Source organism: Cherax quadricarinatus, chromosome 2, assembly GCF_038502225.1.
Source record: "Cherax quadricarinatus isolate ZL_2023a chromosome 2, ASM3850222v1, whole genome shotgun sequence".
Classification (NCBI taxonomy): Eukaryota; Metazoa; Arthropoda; class Malacostraca; order Decapoda; family Parastacidae; genus Cherax; species Cherax quadricarinatus.
Genome location: NC_091293.1, coordinates 43,659,935 through 43,682,165, shown reverse-complemented (window position 1 = coordinate 43,682,165; position 22,231 = coordinate 43,659,935).

Below are 22,231 nucleotides of genomic sequence, written 5' to 3'. Positions count from 1 at the left end.
GCTCGGTTGCACCCAGACTCCGCAACGGAGGCAGAGCGTCTGGTGGACCTATTCACCTCCAGAGCGGCCATGGCTCAACTGCCTCAGCATCTCCAGGACCTCCAAGCCACCCTCCTTCCTAGAAGGGTGATGGTGATCCAAGCAGCATGATAGGCTGGGGATGTCACAGATGAAGACTTCACTGACCAGGAGCTCCAGGCAGCCTTCACATCTCATCGAGACACTGCTCCGGGGCATGATGGTATCACCTATGGCATGATCACTCGGTCTGGCCATTCTGGACATTCAGCTGTCCTGGGAGTCATCAACCAGACTTGGCGAGCTGGCAAACTCCCTGTCGTATGGAAGGAGGCTGACATCATACCGATTCCTAAGCCTGGGGATCCTGGCAGTGTGAGACCCATCTCCCTCACCAGTTGCATCTCGAAGGTGTCTGAAAGGATGGTGTTGGAGCGCCTGAGGTGGAAGCTTGGCCCTCCTCATAAATACCTCTATGGCTTCACCAGAGGAGTGGGCACTTTCGAAAGCCTTACCACTCTACTGACCGGCATTGGGTCGGACGCCCAAGCCCACATTGTTGTCTTTCTTGACCTCGAGAAAGCTTTTGAGCTAGCCAGTGCACCTGCCATCCTCTCACTCTTGGCCCGCAGGGGGATTAAAGGCAGGCTGCTTTCATGGCTTCGTTCCTATCTCCAGGACAGGCGGGCCCGGGTACGCTTCCAGGGGCATGCCTCTTCTCTCAAGACCCTGAACAACGGCACTCCACAGGGCGGGGTGCTTAGTCCCACCCTGTTCAATGTACTGATGCATCAGCTGGTGTGCCTGCCTTTCTCCAGAGGGACCATCCTCCTCAGCTATGCCGATGACCTGGCACTTGTCGTACCTAGGAAGCGCCGGCTTTTGCAGCGTGCCCAGGAGGACCTCGATCTGCTGGCTTCCACCTGCCGTCACTTGGGACTCAAGATATCTGCAGCAAAATCCAAAGCCATGATCCTTCGCACCAAGGTGCCCAGTCAGAGGCTGCGGGTCCTGGGCATCGACCTGGAGTGGGTTCACAGTTATAGGTACCTTGGCATCTACATTGACAGGCACCTCACCTTCCAGAAACATGTGCACCACATTAAAGAGAGGGCTCTGCAGAGGGTCAGGGCATTGAGTGCCATGGCCAACCCTAGGGTTGGGGCCAGCCTCGAGGTCATGAGGTTGTTCTACATCCAGGCAATACGTTCCCTCGTTGACTATGGGGCACTTGCTCTGGTTCACGCCAGACCCACAAACATCAAATCCCTCTGTGTCATCCAGAACACAGCTGTACGGGCCATGCTGGGGGCTCCTAGGTGGGCCAATGCAGTGGCTCTGAACCTTGAGGTGCAGCTACAGCCTCTTGAAGACAGGATCCAACTGGTAGCTGCCAGGAGGATTGCAAAGTATCTCCGACTCCCAGGGGCTGACAAACTGATGAGAGATTTACGGGTCCGCCAGGGACAGGTCATTCCACTGCATCCCGGCCGCCGATGGATGTGGTCGGTAGCAGATGCCACACGGAAGCTCTTGCCCATGACATTGCTCCAGGCGGGAGGCTGCGACAGACTGGCAGCGAACTACACGGTGCCACCCCCTTGGGCACCAGAGCTGTTTGCGGTGAGCTGGACAACCCTACCAGACAGCAAGAGGCATTGCACCCGGGACATTCTGCACCACCTTGCCTCGGCTAGCATTGTGGGTGCGGAAGGCCCAGGGTGTGTGCCATATTACACTGATGGCTCCAGAGACCCAGTGGCAGGCCGCACAGCTGCTGGGATGTTCCACAGCAATCTGGCAGCAGGTTGGCGCCTCCCAGACCATTGCACCATCCTCCAGGCCGAACTCTTTGCCATCCAACAAGCTCTGGGGCATGCTCTTGCAGACCATCAGCATCCCCCCATCATCCACGTTGATTCCAAGGCAGCAATCCAAGCGCTTATGCACAGAGAGCCAAAGGACAACATACACTTAATCACATCCATCCGGGGTGACCTGCAGACTCTCATGGCCCAGGGTCGCAGGGCTACCATCAACTGGATCCCGAGCCATGTGGGTATCCCTGGCAATGATGCTGCAGATGAGGCTGCTAGGACTGCAACCCTCGAGGCACAGCCACATTGCGCTGTTGGCTGCTGGTGCGGCGAGGCGCCCATTCCCTGACCCTGGGGAGTCACGGAGCCTCTGTTGGTATGTCAGGGCGACCCACAGGGTGCCCCCTCCAAGTCTTCGGACACAGTCCAGGGAACTGAGGGTGCATATCCACCGCCTACGCTTAGGGTATCCCACCACTGCGCGGATTGTTGAACGGGCACGAGAGGAGCTCTGTGCCCATTGTGACCGAATGGTTCCGCAGTCCTTGGTGCACTACCTGTTAGACTGCCCGGCTACGATGCCCCTTCGCCGTAGACACTTCCCAATGACCCCAGTAGGGCAGACCCGAGAGAATGAGGCAGCACATCTTGTGTACTTAGCTGTCAGGGACTTGGAAACCTTACTTCCAGTCCTTGCTTGTATCGATTGAAGAAGCCTACTGTGTAGGCGAAACGTTTCGGAATAATGTTGCCTAACTGTTGCCCATGTGTCTCACCTGCCAGACTGACTGATGTTGTAATGGCCAGGCTTTGGCTTGGTTACAAGTACTTTTGGCAGCTTGACAGACACACAGATGATGATCAAACCAAATGCAAAGTATGTGACCAGCATTATGGTTACTCTGTTGTACACTTTATGTTTAACTGTCCACTTATTCAGGAATATAGAGATAGACAGTATAATAACATATGTGATACGTCAAGATATCTTATTAATGAAAACACGATGCCAGATATATTAAGCAAATTTCTTAAATTTGCCTGCAACAGATAACTGAACTGTTGATATAAATCCAGATGAACTCCTGTAAACCTTTTTAGGGTCTAGTTCTTAGGCCTTTTGTATATCCATATGTTGGGAGTTAAGACCACAGATGAGTCACATGTATATCAGGAAATACTTCTTTAGCCTTAGGGTGGTCAGCAAGTGGAACGACATAGACAGAAAAGTGGAAGAGGAAAGATACATGTGTAGTTTTTAGAATAGGTATAGTGGGGATGACGCAGCGAGGAAGGAGAGAGAGAGAAACAAACAGACGGAAACAGTGAGACAGAAAGCGAACCCAGTAGCGACAAGCGGAGAGGAGCCAGGAGCTGATACTCAACTCCTATAACTGCCATTAGATGAGTATATTCATTTCGCTTCGTTAAACTAGAATCATCTGACAAAATTTTTTTCAAAAGTTCTGCCTTCTGATTATGCAACATAATCACGTGATGACCCGCAGCTGGAGCTTTTGGTCATCTGACCGAGTCCTTCCTCTGCCTTACTGGTTCACCTCCTTTAAAAAAATAAGGTAATAATTATAACCATTTTATAGGGAGATAAGTATGTTTGTGCGAGCAGTTCTCAGCGTTTCTGAATTAGAGTGTTCCACAGCCCGTCCCGGACTCTAAACTACAGCCTGTTTCATGTTTACATGGTCTTGGCTAGGCGGGAGATGTTGTTGTAGCCTCCATCAGCCTCCCCCTGAGTGAAACACAGCACAGACTAAATGAAACACAGAAATAGAAAAACAGTTTCACACACACACACACAGACACACACACACACACACACACACACACACACACACAGAAGATTATCAGGAGAAGAGTGGTGGAACATCTAGAAAGCAACGATCTCATCAACAGCAGCCAACATGGTTTCAGGGACGGGAAATCATGTGTCACAAACCTACTGGAGTTCTATGACATGGTGACAGCAGTAAGACAAGAGAGAGAGAGGGGTGGGTGGATTGCATTTTCTTGGACTGCAAGAAGGCGTTTGACACAGTTCCACACAAGAGATTGGTGCAAAAACTGGAGGACCAAGCAGGGATAACAGGGAAGGCACTACAATGGATCAGGGAATACTTGTCAGGAAGACAGCAGCGAGTCATGGTACGTGGCGAGGTGTCAGAGTGGGCACCTGTGACCAGCGGGGTCCCACAGGGGTCAGTCCTAGGACCAGTGCTGTTTCTGGTATTTGTGAACGACATGACGGAAGGAATAGACTCTGAGGTGTCCCTGTTTGCAGATGACGTGAAGTTGATGTGAAGAATTCACTCGATCGAAGACCCGGCAGAACTACAAAGGGATCTGGACAGGCTGCAGACCTGGTCCAGCAATTGGCTCCTGGAGTTCAATCCCACCAAGTGCAAAGTCATGAAGATTGGGGAAGGGCAAAGAAGACCGCAGACGGAGTACAGTCTAGGGGGCCAGAGACTACAAACCTCACTCAAGGAAAAAGATCTTGGGGTGAGTATAACATCAGGCACATCTCCTGAAGCGCACATCAACCAAATAACTGCTGCAGCATATGGGCGCCTAGCAAACCTCAGAACAGCATTCCGACATCTTAATAAGGAATCATTCAGGACCCTGTACACCGTGTACGTTAGGCCCATATTGGAGTATGCGGCACCAGTTTGGAACCCACACCTAGCCAAGCACGTAAAGAAACTAGAGAACGTGCAAAGGTTTGCAACAAGACTAGTCCCAGAGCTAAGAGGTATGTCCTACGAGGAGAGGTTAAGGGAAATCAACCTGACGACACTGGAGGACAGGAGAGATAGGGGGGACATGATAACGACATACAAAATACTGAGAGGAATTGACGAGGGTGGACAAAGACAGGATGTTCCAGAGATTGGACACAGTAACAAGGGGACACAGTTGGAAGCTGAAGACACAGATGAATCACAGGGATGTTAGGAAGTATTTCTTCAGCCACAGAGTAGTCAGTAAGTGGAATAGTTTGGGAAGCGATGTAGTGGAGGCAGGATCCATACATAGCTTTAAGCAGAGGTATGATAAAGCTCACGGCTCAGGGAGAGTGACCTAGTAGCGATCAGTGAAGAGGCGGGGCCAGGAGCTCGGACTCGACCCCCGCAACCTCAACTAGGTGAGTACAACTAGGTGAGTACACACAAACACACACACACACACGCACACACACACACACACACAACACACACACACGCACTTGCAGAGCTCGGGAAAAGGGAGGAGTACACCAATAACAGTTGAGGGGGACTGAAGGAAACGATGGAGTTAAGCCATACACAGATACCCTATCAGACCACCGTGGAGCCCGGGAAAAGACAAGGAGCACACTAGTAACAGAGGATGGGAATGAAGGATACGAAAGCGCTAAGCTATATGTAGAGGCCTTAACAGACCACAGAAGTGCCCAGGAAAAGACGAGGGAAAATGACAGGCTACTGGGTATAGGGACAACAGATAGAGAGGGGATTGAATAAAGGAAAGCTGCAATGAAGGTATTTAAATCAGATCAGGTGATACAAAGGGAAATGCAGTGGGAGGATGAAAGGGAGAAGTCAGTCTTTGTTCATGGGTCCAGTAAGTCGAAGGGGAAACTTATGAAGCAAGATGACAGGGGAAGAAAACAGTGATTGATAGTATCATGAAAGCAATAGGAGAGGACGACATGACCCAGTTGTCAAATTTTCTGAGAATAGGGGGGTTTGCAAATGGAAGAAACTGGCCACTTAAAGTGATTTTCAAGTCAGAAATGGTGTGAAACAAAATCGTGCAGGAGAAAGCATGACTAAGGGACACATCGATGTAATGGCAGGTGTGCCTCGACTGCAACAGAACACAAGAAGAAAGAAACTGAAAGAGAGGGTACAAAGATGCAAGGAGGAAAGAGAGGCTAGGATGGAGAAGGGCAGGAGAACCAAGAATCAGGAGGAAGATCAAATACAACCTCCCTCAGAACCACCAACAGAATGCCCTCAACCCCCACAGCCCCACTGAAACTAAGCAGACTAACCCAAAACTCACAAGCCATACCCACAGCCCACACCTCACCCACCACAAACTCCACTTTCACAGCAACTCCCCATAGTACCTGGCCAGGTCGCCTGATTCTCGAACCCCAGCATACCCCCCAGACCACAGTTTTAGAAAGGAAGTTGAAGGTTTGGTACACAAATGCAGACAGAAAAACAAATAAGTGTGAGGAGTGGCATGAAAGAATCAAGACGTCACCAGACCTCATAGCACTCACAGAAATGAAACTCACAGGATGATAACGAATGCGATCTTTCCATCTGGATATCAGATCCTGATGAAAGATAGAGGGAGCAGAGAGGGAGGAGGAGTTGCATTGCTCATCATAAGCCAGTGGGGATTGGAGGAAATGGAAGGAATGGACAGAACGGGCGAAAGGGACTACACAGTAGGTACAATTCAGTCTGGGGGCCCTAAAGTGGTAATTACAGTAATGTACAAACCGCCACAGAACAGCAGGAGGCCAAGAGAAGAATGTGAATGGAACAACAGAGCAATGGTGGACACACTAGCTGAGATGGCCAGAAGGGCTCACATGGGCAGGGCAAAGTTACTTGTTATGGGTGATTTCATCACAAGGATATTGACTGGGAAAACCTGGAGTCACATCGAGGACCCCAAAAATGGAGAGCCAAAATGATGGAGGTGGTATTAAAAAACCTCATGTATCAATATGTTAAGGACACTACCAGAGAGAGGGGAGGATGAACCAGCAAGACTGGACCTCGTATTCACCTTGAGTAGTTAGGACATTGAGGACATCACATAAGAAAGGCTCCTCGGAGCTAGTGATCACATGGTTCGGAGTTTCAAATGCATAGTAGAATTACAGGTGGAAAAGGAAGCAAGAGAAGGATGAAAGAAGCCAAACTACAAAAGTGGGGACTACATAGACATGAGGAATTTCCTGCAAGAGGTTCAGTGGGAAAGAGAATTGGTGGGAAAAATCAGTACACGAAATGGTGGACTATGTGACAACAAAATGCAGGGAGGGAGAGGAGAGGTTCTTTCCCAATGGCATCAGCAATAATGGGAACACCAAAGCGACCCCTTGGTTCACCCAAAGGTGCAGAGAAGCAAAAACAGAAGTGCACTAGAGAATGGAAAAAGTACAGAAGGAAAAGGACCCAGGAAAATGGAGATTAGTCGAAGAGCTGGAAATGAATATGCACAGTTAAGGAGGGAGGCCAAGTGGCAACACGAAAATGACATATCATCGAAAGCTAAGTCTGACCCAAAGCTGCTGTATAGCCACATCAGGAGGAAAACTACAGTCAAGAACCAGATAATTAGGCTGAGGACAGAAGGTTGGGAGTTCACAAGAAACGACAGAGAGGTATGTGAGGAGCTCAAAATGATATTTAAAGAAGAATTTACAGTAGAGACAGGAAGGACTCCAGAAAGCCAGAATAGTGGGGTACACCAACAAAGGATACACCAACAAGTGCTGGACGAAATAAACATAACGGAGGAGGAGGAGGAGGTGAAGTTGCCGCTAAGTGAACTAAATACCTAAAAGGCGGTGGGACTAGACATCTCTCCATGGGTCCTTAGAGAGTGGGCAGAGATGCTGTGTGTACCACTATCAACAATCTTCAACACATCCATTGAAACTGGGCAAATACCTGAAGTGCGGAAAACTGCAAATGTAGTCTCAATTTTTAAGAAAGGTGATAGACACGAGGCAGTAAATTACAAAACCAATATCACTGACATGTATAATATGCAAAGTCTTGGAGAAGATTATCAGGAGGAGAGTGGTGGAGCACCTAGAAAGGAACGAGCTTATACACGACAACCAGCACGGTTTCAAGGAAGGGAAATTCGGTGTCACAAACTTATTGGAGTTTTATGACAAGTTAACAGAAGTAAGAGAAGAGAGAGAGGGGTGGGTATATTGCATTTCCTTGGACTGCAAGGAGGTTTTCGACACAGTTCCACACAAGAGATTAGTGCAAAAGCACACATAACAGGAAAGGCATTGCAATGGATCAGAGAATAACTGACAGAGAGGAAACAATGAGTCATGGTATGTGACGAGGTGTCAGAGTAGGCGCCTGTGATGAGCGGGTGTTCCATAGGGGTCAGTCCTAAGACCGGTACCAGAAGGAAAAAACTCAGAAGTGTCCCTGTTTACAGATGATGGGAAGTTAATGAGGAGAATTCAATTGGATGAGGATCAGACAGGACTGCAAAGGGACCAGGACAGGCTGCAGGTCTGGTCCAGGAACTGGCTCCTGGAATTTAGCTCCCACCAATTGCAAAGTCATGAAGATCGGGAAGGGCAAAGAATACCACAGACAGAGAACAGGATAGGAGACCAAAGACTGCAAACCTCACTTAGGGAAAAGTATCTTGGCGTGAGTATAATACCGAGCACATCTCCTGAGGTGCACATCAACCAAATAACTGCTGAACCATATAGGCCCCTGGCAAACCTAATAATAGTATTCTGATACCTCAGTAAGGAATCCCTCAAGACTCTGTACACCATGTATGTCAGACCTATACTGGAGTATGTAACACCAGTTTGGAACCCACACTTGGTCAAGCATGTCAAGAAATTAGAAAAAGTGCAAAGGTTTGCAAGAAGACTAGTCCCGAAGCTAAGGGGTATGTCCTACGAGAAAATGTTAAGGGAAATTGGCCTGACGACACTGGAGGACAGGAGGGATAGGTGGGACATGATAACGACGTATAAAATACTATGAGGAATTGAGAAAGTGGACAGAGACAGGGTGTTCCAGAGATGGGAACAAGGGGTCACAATTGGAAATTGAAGACTCAGATGAGTCAGAAGGATGTTATGAAGTATTTCTTCAGCCATAGAGTTGTCAGGACTCTTAGAACCCTGCAGCCAAGCATACTATACGAACACAAACCACACTCCACACCCTGAGGCCCAATCCCACACTACGTTGTACAATCCCATAACACCCTGCCAGGTCCCTCACTCCCCCAGCCTCCACAATACCCCCAGGATACAGTGTTGGAGAGGAAACTGAAGCTATGGTGCACCAATGCTGATGGAATAATGAATAAGTGGGAGGAGTGGCATGAAAAAATCACAGAAGCATCACCAAACATCGTAGTGCTCACAGAAACGAAGCTCAGAAATGATAACAGATGCCATATTTCCAACTGGATATCAGATTCTAAGGAAAGACAGAGGGAACAGAGGGGGTAGAGGAGTGGCACTGATCATCAATAAAAAAATAAAAAATGGGATTTTGAGAAGCTGGAGAGAGGAGACAGGAGAAGGAAGGAACTACATAATAGGAAAACTTCAGACTAGAGGACACAAGGTGATGATTGCAGTGATATATAACCCACCACAGAAGAGCAGGAGGTCAAGGCAAGAATATGATGAGAGTACGAGAGCAATGGTTGACACACTGGGTGAAGTGGCCAGAAGGGCCCATAAGATGAGAGGATGAAGTAGTAAGACTGCACCTAATATTCACTTTGAGTAGGGCAGATATTGAGGACATCACATATGAAGGACCCCTCGGGGCTGATGATCACGTGGTTCTGAACTTCGATTACATAGTAGAGTTACAGGTGGAGAAGAAAGCAGGAAGGGCTGGACAAATGAAGCCAAACTACAAGACAGGGGACTACACAGGCATGAGGAATTTTCTTCACAGGGTTCAATGGGACAGAGAACTGGCAGGGAGATCAGTAAATGAGATGATGGAATATGTGACAACATTATGCAAGGAAGCAGAGAAGAGGTTTGTACCCAAGGGCAACAGAAACAATGAGAAGGCCAGGATGAGTCCTTGGTTCACCCGGAGGTGTAGAAAGACCAAAACCAAATGTGCTAGAGAATAAAAGAAGTGTAGAAGGCAAAGGACCCAGAAGAATAAGGAGAGCAGTCGTAGAGCCAGAAATGAATTTGCACAGGTAAGAAGGGAGGCCCAACAACAATACGAAAATGACATAGCAGCTAAAGCCAAATCTGTTGTTATTTATAGCAGGAGGAAAACGATAGTCAAGGACCAGGTAATCAGGCTGAGGAAGGAAGGAGGGGAGATCACAAAAAACGACCGTGAAGTATGTGAGGAGGTCAACATCAGATTCAAGGAAGTATTCACAGAGGAGACAGAAAGAACTTCAGATAGATGAAGTAGTGGGGTATACCATCAAATTCTGGACACAATACATATAACCAAGGAGGAAGTGAAGAGGCTGCTAAGCAAATTAGATACCTCAAAGGCGATGGTGCAGGACAACATCTCTCCATTGGTCCAGAGAGAGGGAGCAGAGGCACTCTGTGTGCCACTAAGAACAACAATCTTCAACAAATCTATCGAAACAGTGCGACTACATGAAGTATGGAAGACAGCAAATGTAGTCCCAGGTTTTATAAAGGATATACAGCATTAAACTACAGACCAGTGTCACTGATATTTATAGTATGCAAAGTCAGTAAGAAGATTTTCAGGAGAAGAGTAGTGGTACACTTAAAAAGGAATGAGCTTATCAAACAGCACGGATTCAGGGGCAGGAAATACTGTGTTACAAACCTACTGGAGTTCTATGGCAAGATGACAGCAGTAAAACAAGTGAGGGGTGGGTAGATTACGTTTTCTTGGGCTGTGAGAAGGCTTTTGACACAGTTCCACACAAGAGATTACTGAAAATGCTGGATGACCAGGCAGGTACAACAGGGAAGGCACTGCAATGGATCAGAGAATATCTGACAGGGAGGCATCAGTGAGTCATGGTACGTGCCGAAGTGTCAGAGTGGGCGCCTGTGACGAGCGGAGTTCCACAGTGGTCAGTCCTGGGCCACTGCTGTTTCTGATATATGTGAATGATATGACAGAACCTCATTCAAGGAAAAGGATCGTGGGGTGAGTATAATACCTAGCATATCTCCTGAGTCGCACATCAACCAAATAACTGCTGCAGCATATGGGCGCTTAGCAAACCTAAGAATAGCATTCAGTAAGGAATCGTTCAGGACCCTGTAAACCGTGTACATCAGGCTCATATTGGAGTATGCAGCGCCATTTTGGAATCCACACTTGGCCAAGCACGTCAGAAAATTAGAGAAAGTGCAAAGGTTTGCAACAAGACTAGTCCCGGAGCTAAGGGGCATGGAGAGGTCAAGGGAAATCGACTAGACGACACTGGAGGAGGAGAGAGATAGGGGCGATATGATAACGACATATAAAATAATGAGAGGAATCGAGAAAGTGAACAGAAACAGGATGTACCGCAGATGGGACACAGCAACGAGGAGTCACAATTGAAATTTGATAATTCAAATGAGTCACAGGGATGTTAGGAAGTACTTCTTTAGTCATAGATTTGTCAAGAAGTGGAGTAGTCTGAAAAGTGATGTAGTGGAGGCAGGAGCCATACACAGCTTTAAGAAGAGGTATGGTAAAACTCATGGAGCAGAGAGAGGGTGACCTAGTAGCGATCATTGAAGAGGCGGGGCCAGGTGCTATGACTTGACCCCTGCAACCACAATTAGGTGACTACACACACGTTAAGCTTATGGAGCAGAGAGAGAGTGGACCTAGGAACGAGAAGCGAAGAGACGGGGCCAGGAGCTGTGATTCGACCCCCTGCAATCATAAATAGGTGAACAGGTGAGTACACACACACACACACACACACACTATCTCTCTCTCTCTCTCTCTCTCTCTCCGCCTTTCCCTTCAACCGGATACACACAATAGTTTTCAACTTTCCGTACATTAACTTGCCCTCTGGGGGTTGAATTACAGTGTTTCCAGGTTTTCACGCCCTTAGGTATCAGCCGCTTCAGAACACGCTCAATATCCTGGTGCTGCGCTGAAAGTGACGCTTCAGAACATGCTCAACAGCCTGGAGCTGCGCTGAAAGTGACGCCTCAGAAGGCGCTCAGCAGCCTGAAGCTGCGCTGAAAGCAGCAGCCACTGTGGATAAGAACGTAATATAGTGTCTTCAGCACCATTTACGGTGAATAAACCCACATTGATTGAGCTCGCCATCAAACAAACGAATATGTAACGACGGATGGCACTTGATAGTACACACGTAACATAGAGTACTACTACTAATAGTAGTAGCAATAGTGTTTGTATGGGTGGTACTACAAACATTACTGGTATCACTACTAACACAATAGTTTTAGTAGTAGTTGTAGAAGTAGTAGTAGTAGTAGTAATAATAATATTAGTAGAAGCAGTAGTAACTATAGCAGTAGTAGTAGTAGTAGAAGAAGTAGCAGAAGTAATAGTAGTAGTAACAGTAGTAATAGTAGTAGAAGCAGTAGTAGTAGTAGCAGCAGCAGTAGTAGTAGTAGCAGTAGAAATACTAGTAGTAGCAGTAGTAGTAGTAGAAGTAGCAGAAGTAATAGTAGTAGTAACAGTAGTAATAGTAGTAGAAGCAGTAGTAGTAGTAGCAGCAGCAGTAGTAGTAGTAGTAGTAGTAGTAGAAATACTAGTAGTAGCAGTAGTAGTAGTAGAAGTAGCAGATGTAATAGTAGTAGTAGTAGTAATAGTGGCAGTAGTAGTAATACCTTCATTCTCTTCACTACATGGGTGAGCTCTGGATCCGTGAGGGTCTGGAGAATGGGAGGTAATCAGCTTTTGAGAGTTTCAGTTCCGGGGATTAAAAGCCCACCATCACTGAGGGAAACATCACACTTGAAGGTCACCATCGGCCAGTGATGCCACCTGTGTTCTTGTTATAGTTTCTCTGTCACTCATGATCACTCACTGTTATTATTGTCACTCATGATCACTCACTGTTATTATTGTCACTCATGATCACTCACTGTTATTATTGTCACTCATGATCACTCACTGTTATTATTGTCACTCATGATCACTCACTGTTATTATTGTCACTCATGATCACTCACTGTTATTATTGTCACTCATGATCACTCACTTATTATTGTCACTCATGATCACTCACTGTTATTATTGTCACTCATGATCACTCACTGTTATTACTGTCACTCATGACGAAAGGGATAGACTCAGAAGTGTCCCTGTTTGCAGATGATGCGAAGTTAATGAGGAGAATTAAATCAGATGAGGACTAGACAGGGCTACAAAGAGACCTGTCTGGTGGCTGGTGGCTAAGGCCTGGTGGCTAAAGCTCCCGCTTCACACACGGAGGGCCCGGGTTCGATTCCCGTTTCCTTACACCTGTTGTCCTGTTCACCTAGAAGCAAATAGGTACCTGGGTGTTAGTCGACTGGTGTGGGTCGCATCCTGGGGGACAAGATTAAGGACCCCAATGGAAATAAGTTAGACAGTCCTCGATGACGCACTGACTTTCTTGGGTTATCCTGGGTGGCTAACCCTCCGGGGTTAAAAATCCTAACGAAATCTTATCTTGTCTTATCTTATCTTATCTTATCTTATCTTACCTGGACAGGCTGGACGCGTGGTCCAGAAACTGGCTCCTAGACTTTAACCCCACCAAATGCAAAGTCATGAAGATCGGGGAAGGGCAAAGAAGACCGCAGACAGAGTATAGGCTAGGCGGCCAAAGACTGCAAACCTCATTTAAGGAGAAAGATCTAGGGGTGAGTATAATACCGAGTACATCGCCAGAAGTACACATCAACCAGATAACTGCTGCAGCATATGGGTGCCTGGCAAACCTGAGAATAGCGTTCCGGTACCTCAGTAAGGAATCGTTCAAGACTTTATAAACTGTGTACGTCAGGCCCATACTGGAGTACGCAGCACCTGTTCGGAACCCACACCTGGTCAAACACGTCAAGGAATTAGAGAAAGTGCAAAGGTTTGCAACAAGGCTGGTTCCAGAGCTAAGGGGAATGTCCTACGAAGAGAGGTTAAGGGAAATCGGCCTGACGACACTGGAAGACAGGAGGGTCAGGGGAGACATGATAACGACATACAAAATACTGCGTGGAATAGACAAGGTGGACAGAGACAGGATGTTCCAGAGATGGGACATAGAAACAAGGGGTCACAATTGGAAGCTGAAGACTCAGATGAGTCAAAGAGATGTTAGGAAGTATTTCTTGAGCTACAGAGTTGTTAGGAAGTGGAATAGTCTGACAAGCGTTGTAGTAAAGGCAGAAACCATACATAGTTTTAAGAAGAGGTATGATAAAGCTCATGGAGCAGGAAGAGCAAGGACCCAATAGCAGTCAGTGAAGAGACGGGGCCAGGAGCTGAGTCTCGACCCCTGCAACCACAATTAGGTGAGTACTGTTATTATTGTCACTCATGATCACTCACTGTTATTACTGTCACTCATGATCACTCACTGTTATTACTGTCACTCATGATCACTCACTGTTATTACTGTCACTCATGATCACTCACTGTTATTACTGTCACTCATGATCACTCACTGTTATTACTGTCACTCATGATCACTCACTGTTATTACTGTCACTCATGATCACTCACTGTTATTACTGTCACTCATGATCACTCACTGTTATTACTGTCACTCATGATCACTCACTGTTATTACTGTCACTCATGATCACTCACTGTTATTACTGTCACTCATGATCACTCACTGTTATTACTGTCACTCATGATCACTCACTGTTATTACTGTCACTCATGATCACTCACTGTTATTACTGTCACTCATGATCACTCACTGTTATTACTGTCACTCATGATCACTCACTGTTATTACTGTCACTCATGATCACTTACTGTTATTACTGTCACTCATGATCACTCACTGTTATTACTGGCACTCATAATCACTCACTATTATTACTGTCACTCATGATCACTCACTGTTATTACTGTCACTCATGATCACTTACTGTTATTACTGTCACTCATGATCACTCACTGTTATTACTGTCACTCATAATCACTCACTATTATTACTGTCACTCATTATTATCACTATCACTCATGATTCCTCATCATTATTACAATCATTTCTTAACACTATAACTCATGATCCCTCATTATTATTATCATTCATGATCACTCATTATCACTATCACTCATGATCACTCACTATTATTGTCATGTGGGTTCGATTACGTGGATGGGGTAAAAATACTCACGTAGGCTGGTAGTACGTATAATATATAACGGGAAGTATGGGAAGCGCCAACAGCCGACCTGCCTCTCTCTGCTCCCTATCTCAGACTGACTCACAAGTGCCTAGCGGGTAAGGCATTCAAAAATATGCTATGGTCAGCAGCAACATGAATAACAGTCAGTGATTCACACAGACGGTTGGTAGTGAGTCATCTACTGGTACACTGGTTACTGGTAACTGGTTACTAGGAACTGGTACTACTACTGAGATTATTACTATCAATCATGATCATTCATTATCACTATCACTCATTTTTATCACTGTCATTCATGATCACTCATTATCACTATCACTTATTATTATAACTATCATTCATGATTACTCATCACTATCACTCATGATCAGTCATTATTATTACTATCATGATCACTCATTATTATTACTCTCATGATCACTCACTATCACTATCATTCATGATCATTCATAATGAAATTCTCACATTAAACAACATACCCATAAAATACATCATATTATCTGTAGTACATGTTTATTACAACAGGCCTAGAACAGGCCTAGAACAGGCCTAGAACAGGCCTACAACAGGCCTACAACAGGCCTACAACAGGTCTACAATAGCGCCTCCGTGATACAGGTGTATTCAACGTGTTCATACGTCGAACTAAATGCGCCCAGCAGTAACAGCCTGGTTGATCTGGCCCTGATGCACTGGGAGGCCTGGTCATGGACCGGGCCGCGGGGGTACGGGAGAGCCTTGACCCCAGGAATATCCTCGAGGTAGGTATTCCTCTATAGAACCGTTGCATTATACCCGTCCTTCAACATAACTTACGTCAGCTGGAGCTGAACGGTAGTATCGGGATGAAACCTAAACTGACTCCAGAAAAATAAACACTGAGACACAAGTCGTACGGGTAGCTTGACAGGCAGACATTTATTGGTTTGGTTTGAGGATAATTTGCTTAGTCGACTTGATAGTGGAGACTGTTTGAAAGATTAAGAGTGAAGACAACGTACAGAGGAATACGAAAAAAAAAAAAATTATGCAATATGATCCAAGAGAAAATTTAGTTGTCTGGTTGGTAGTGACAACTCAGAGTGATGCTGATGCTGGTGTTTTGTTGGTTTCATTTATATGAGAGAAAAAACTTATAACTGGGTTTCATTGCTGGTAAGTTTCCAGAATTGCTGAGCAGCGCTGTATAGTCCTTGTGGCTTAGCGCTTCTTTTTGATTATAATAATAATCCAGAATTGCTGATATTTCTGATAAGCTTTTTTTTAAATTTTGGTAACTTTACATGCAGCCTTTACTTGTAACTTTATATCATTGTTGCTGTAGTTAATATAAATTACGAAGCACCTTAATATTTGCAAATGAGTGCGTCGTAGTGTTTTGTAAGTCTTATTAAACTGTTTATACATTACTGAATTTTAATACACTCAGAAGATTTTTCCCCCTTCTCCCCACGAAAAAAAATAAATAATTAGGTAATACTTTTTCAATTTGTCAGGTTTAGTATCAAATATGAAAAGTTTAGCTTGTGTAAGACATGATCCTGAAATCTGATAAATATAAATTTAAAAAAGGGAAATGTCATAATAACACATCGTGCACGATTAGAACGCTCTTGTGATATCAAGGCCACAAATTCTGTATCAGTGAACTCTTGAAGAGTTATTCAGCGGAGAATCGTTCGATCAAGGCTCATATCAGGTGATTTTTGCCCCTGATGAGAAAATCAGCAAAAGATTAGCATAAATGGTAACTGAAGGATGACAGGCATTTTTATATAGTTTAATGTCAAAATACACAACAATCATTTAACATGCATATAGGTTTTAATAAAAATGATAATGATGAGAAAATAATAATATAACACGAACACGACTGTATTTCCAGACTGCTTCACCCCCTGAAGAACTCCCTGGTAGGAGGAAGCATTGTTCGGGGAGGAGGCACGGCGAACTCCTGGTTAGGAGGCGTCATATCACGGATTAGAGGCAAAAAGTGTCGCATAGATGTTGTCTCGTGGGTCGGAGGCACCATCTCTCGCGTCGTAGGCAAAGCGAATTCACGAGTAGGGGGTATGAGTCCTATCGTCATGGGAGCGCCGAATTCGCGAGTTGGAGGCACTATCTCTTGTGTCACGAGTCCGGTGAATTCGCGTGATGGAGGCATAAGATAACTTGCTGGGAGAAAGACAGGAGAAGTCTTCGCTACAGCCATTTTCGTCGACTCCACTCCGAAGTCGCTTACTGGAGGCTCCAGAAACTGAGTTGGCTTCTTATTTTTCTTATTCTTCACGGAACTTTTTGTCGGCTTCTTTTCCTCCAGGCTGTAAGGCTTCAGTATCTTGGACTGGAAGGATTTAATGGGAACCTTTACTCTGGACGCTGAAGGAACCATTGTGTTTCCTACTGGAAATTGTAGCTCTGAATCTTCACTCTGGATGATCGGCTTCACATTCGATGGCTGAGGAGTTGTTAAAATGTCTGAAACACCTTCTAGGTATACAGATTTCTTTGAAATACTTCCAAACTCCCTTGATGGAGGTTCGAGGACTCTACTAGGTTCAGAACTAATGAAAGACATCGTACTCGGTTTCTTCAGCTGCACTTTCTTTGTGTTATAAGCTTCGCCAGTCGGGATATCCTTGGCCATGAATTGGAATTCTTGGTCGGGAGGCTGCAGGTATTGGCTGACGACGGGGACTGTGCTGCTCCACGCGCTGGCCAGGCCGATGTTGGAAGTTAGATCATTCTTGAAAATGTTATCGTCCAACAAGTTTCCTATCCTGGCGTCATCATTATCAAACACAGGGAAGCAGACAGCGCTAGTCGCTACTAAGACGACCATCCAAGTGTTGTATAGATTCGACAAAGGCTTCATCGTTCTTGGTATTGAAAGTGCAGCAATGCAGACCGGACGAAGTGCCTGCGTTGCAAGGCCACTCTTCACCCCACGAGCGTCCGGAGCCAACTGGCTGAGTGAGGCAAGGCCGGCAGGGTGGCAGGCTCAGACCTCTAGTGTTTTGCGCTGTAGCTGAACTCGTTTGGCAGGTCACATGGCTTTTGCTCCACTTTTTTCCCCACTCTCAACTTATTCGTAACATTTTCGTATTATTATCTCAAGAGTTATATTTTACGTAGCTCGAATTACCACCATCTGTGCCAGGAGAAATCGTTGAAAAAATCCAATGCAACCAGGTTGAGGCATAGTGCTCAAAAATAATCTATATCTACCACTTGCACAAACATATGTATGCCAGTTCATATTTAATCCATTAATCTACCTGCGTTCACGAGTTATTTTCACCTGTACCCTAATAAAGATGAATACTTTAATTAATCCCTAAAAAAGGGATTAAAATAAACTGTGTATATATATGTGACATATACACATCTCGGTGTATACACTGAGAGATACACACTTCTTAGCGTATATGAAGAGATATACACCTCTTCATGGAGAAGTGTTTAACCTACAGTGGGTCATGGTGCATCTGGAGAATGGGAGGTAATCAGGCTCGATCCAAAGGAAATTATTGCTGCAATACCTTGGATCAAGATCTCTGCACAGCCAAGTATTGCTAACATATATGTGAAGAGAACCACAAGGGCGAACCTTATATGGAGTTGGAGTTTATCTTCAGCTCTATCAGCTCTATCAGCGTTCACCAGCGTAATTATTATATTACTGTGTAGATACATTCCAGTATCCCTTACATTACTGTGTAGATATTTTCCAGTATCCCTTACATTACTGTGTAGATATTTTCCAGTATCCCTTACATTACTGGGTAGATACATTCCAGTATCTCTTACATTACTGGGTAGATACATTCCAGTATCTCTTACATTACTGTGTAGATACATTCCAGTATCTCTTACATTACTGGGTAGATACATTCCAGTATCTCTTACATTACTGGGTAGATACATTCCAGTATCTCTTACATTACTGTGTAGATACATTCCAGTATCTCTTACATTACTGGGTAGATACATTCCAGTATCTCTTACATTACTGTGTAGATACATTCCAGTATCTCTTACATTACTGGGTAGATACATTCCAGTATCTCTTACATTACTGTGTAGATACATTCCGGTATCTCTTACATTGCTGGGTAGATACATTCCAGTATCTCTTACATTACTGTGTAGATACATTCCAGTATCTCTTACATTACTGTGTAGATACATTCCAGTATCCCTTACATTACTGTGTAGATACATTCCAGTATCCCTTACATTACTGTGCAGATACATTCCAGTATCCCTTACATTACTGTGTAGATACATCCCAGTATCCCTTACATTACTGTAGAGATACATTTCAGTATCCCTTACATTACTGTGTAGATACATTCAAGTATCCCTTACATTGCTGGGTAGATACATTCCAGTATCCCTTACATTACTGTGTATATACATTCCAGTATCCCTTACATTACTGTGTAGATACATTCCAGTATCCCTTACATTACTGTGTATATACATTCCAGTATCCTTTACATTACTGTGTAGATACATAACATCGACCGGGTTTAGATGACGTGAGCCAAGAAAAAGTCTGACTAATATTGACTTGAGTGCCACTGGTTTTTATGTAAGTTTTCTAATATTAAAAGGATTGTGCAATGAAGCTGAGTTATATTTAGTGCAAATAGGACAAAGGCTGATTTTTTTGGCAATCAAACTTAACCTAATTATAACAACCTATTCCACCTTAACTTAACCTAGCTAAGAGCATAACTTCTAAGATAAAATAAGTTTGGCTAGCTTGAGTTAGGGTTGTTATTTTTTTTATTTTTAAGGCTAGCCTAAAAAAAAAAAAAAGCTTTCTCTAGGCTCAGAGTATATTGGTATTCATTTCAAATTAAACTCAGTATCAGAGAATTTACTGAAAAACTCAAAATCCCGGCGTATACATTGTGAGAGCTTACTTTAACCCCTATTGTAAGATTTAAAACATTCCTGTCAGGTGATGAAAATGACCTTAGTGTTGTCAATAGGCTTTAAACGCCATTAGGTAGTCAAAGGGACCAATAGTTGCAGTTCAACACCTTCCTTCTAACTCGTATTATTCCCTTTCTAATATGCCTCTCGCACCTTCACTCGCCTCCCCTCCCCCTCCCGCCTTTCTCCCTCTCACTATTTACCTCTTGCCTTTTCGTTCACCTCCCCATCCCTCTTACTTCTACACCACTCCGTCCCACTCCCTCTCTACCAGGCCTCTATCAATTTCTGTGGCCCCTCTCTATTCTATCACTTCCCGTGTCTCTGCCTGGGTACGTTGACCTGTCACCCAATACAATGACGATCAAAGTGAAGAGAAAGTAACAAGTAAATGTGTGGCACGACGTTCCCCCCACTCTCTGACAGGCACTGCCTGCCAAGAAACACGCACACACACACATACACACACACACACACACGCACACACACACACACACACACACACACACACACACACACACACACACACACACACACACACATACACACAGGGAGAGGACAAAAAAGCGAAAGGAGCTAGGAAAAGAGACAAGGATGGAACCAGCAGAGGTCAGTCAGAGCAGAACAGAACAGCAAGGGCAAGCACACACACAACTATTCTCAGAACCATACAACCTATCACACCATCCCAACACACAATACAATCCATACCCACAGCCTCCACCCAACACCGAGCTATAGAATCCCACAGTTTGCCACCAGGTCTCCCACCCTCACAGGCCCCCCAAACCACAGTGTTGGAAAGGAAACTGAAGGTATGGTACACAAACGCTGATGGAATAACAAGTAAGTGGGAGGAGTGGCATGAAAGAGTCAAAGAAGCATCACCGGACATCATAGCTCTCACAGAAACCAAGCTTACAGGTATGATAACAGATACCATCTTTCCAACGGGATACCAAATCCTGAGGAAAGACAGAGGGAACAGGGGGGGGGGTGGAGGCGAGGCATTGCTGATCAAAAATCGCTGGAATTTTGATGAGCTGGAGAGAGGAGACAGCGGAGAAGAAAGTGATTACACAGCGGGAACGCTTCACTCTGGAGGTCCCAAGGTGGTAATAGCAGTGATGTATAACCCACCACAGAACAGCAGGAGGCCAAGGCAAGAGTACGACGAGAGCAATAGAGCGATGGTTGACACACTGGCTAGAGTGGCCAGAAGAGCTCATGCATGCAGGGCAAAGCTCCTGATCATGGGTGACTTTAACCACAAGGAGATCGATTGGGAGAACTTGGACCCACATGGGGGCCAAGATACATGGAGGGCTAAGATGATGGAGGTGGTACTGGAAAACTTCATGTGCCAACACGTAAGGGACACTACAAGAGAGAGAGGAGAGGATGAACCAGCAAGGCTGGACTTAGTATTCACCTTGAGTAGTGTAGATATCGAGGACATCACATATGAAAGACCCCTTGGGGCCAGTGACCATGTGGTTTTAAGCTTCGAATACACAGTAGAGCTACAAGTGGAGGGAGAAGCAGGAAGTCCAGGACGAATGAAGCCAAACTACAAGAAAGGGGACTACACAGGAATGAGGAACTTCCTGAACGGGGGTCAGTGGGACAGAGAACTGGCAGGGAAGCCAGTTAATGAGATGATGGAATATGTAGCAACAAAATGCAAGGAGGCTGAGGAGAGGTTTGTACCCAAGGGTAACAGGAATAATGAAAAAGCCAGGATGAGCCCATGGTTTACCCAAAGGTGCAGGGAGGCAAAAACCAAGTGTGCTAGGGAATGGAAGAAATATAGAAGGCAAAGGACCCAGGAGAATAAGGAGAGCAGTCGTAGAGCCAGAAACGAATATGCACAGATAAGAAGGGAGGCCCAAAGACAATATGAAAACGACATAGCAGCGAAAGCCAAATCTGACCCGAAACTGTTGTACAGCCACATCAGGAGGAAAACAACAGTCAAGGACCAGGTAATCAGGCTAAGGAAGGAAGGAGGAGAGACAACAAGAAATGACCGTGAAGTATGTGAGGAACTCAACAAGAGATTCAAAGAAGTGTTCACAGAGGAGACAGAAGGAGCTCCAGAAAGACGGAGAGGTGGGGCACACCACCATGTGCTGGACACAGTGCACACAACCGAGGAAGAAGTGAAGAGGCTTCTGAGTGAGCTAGATACCTCAAAGGCAATGGGGCCAGATAACATCTCCCCATGGGTATTGAGAGAGGGAGCAGAGGCGCTATGTGTACTCCTAACAACAATATTCAATACATCTATCGAAACAGGGAGATTGCCTGAGGCATGGAAGACAGCAAATGT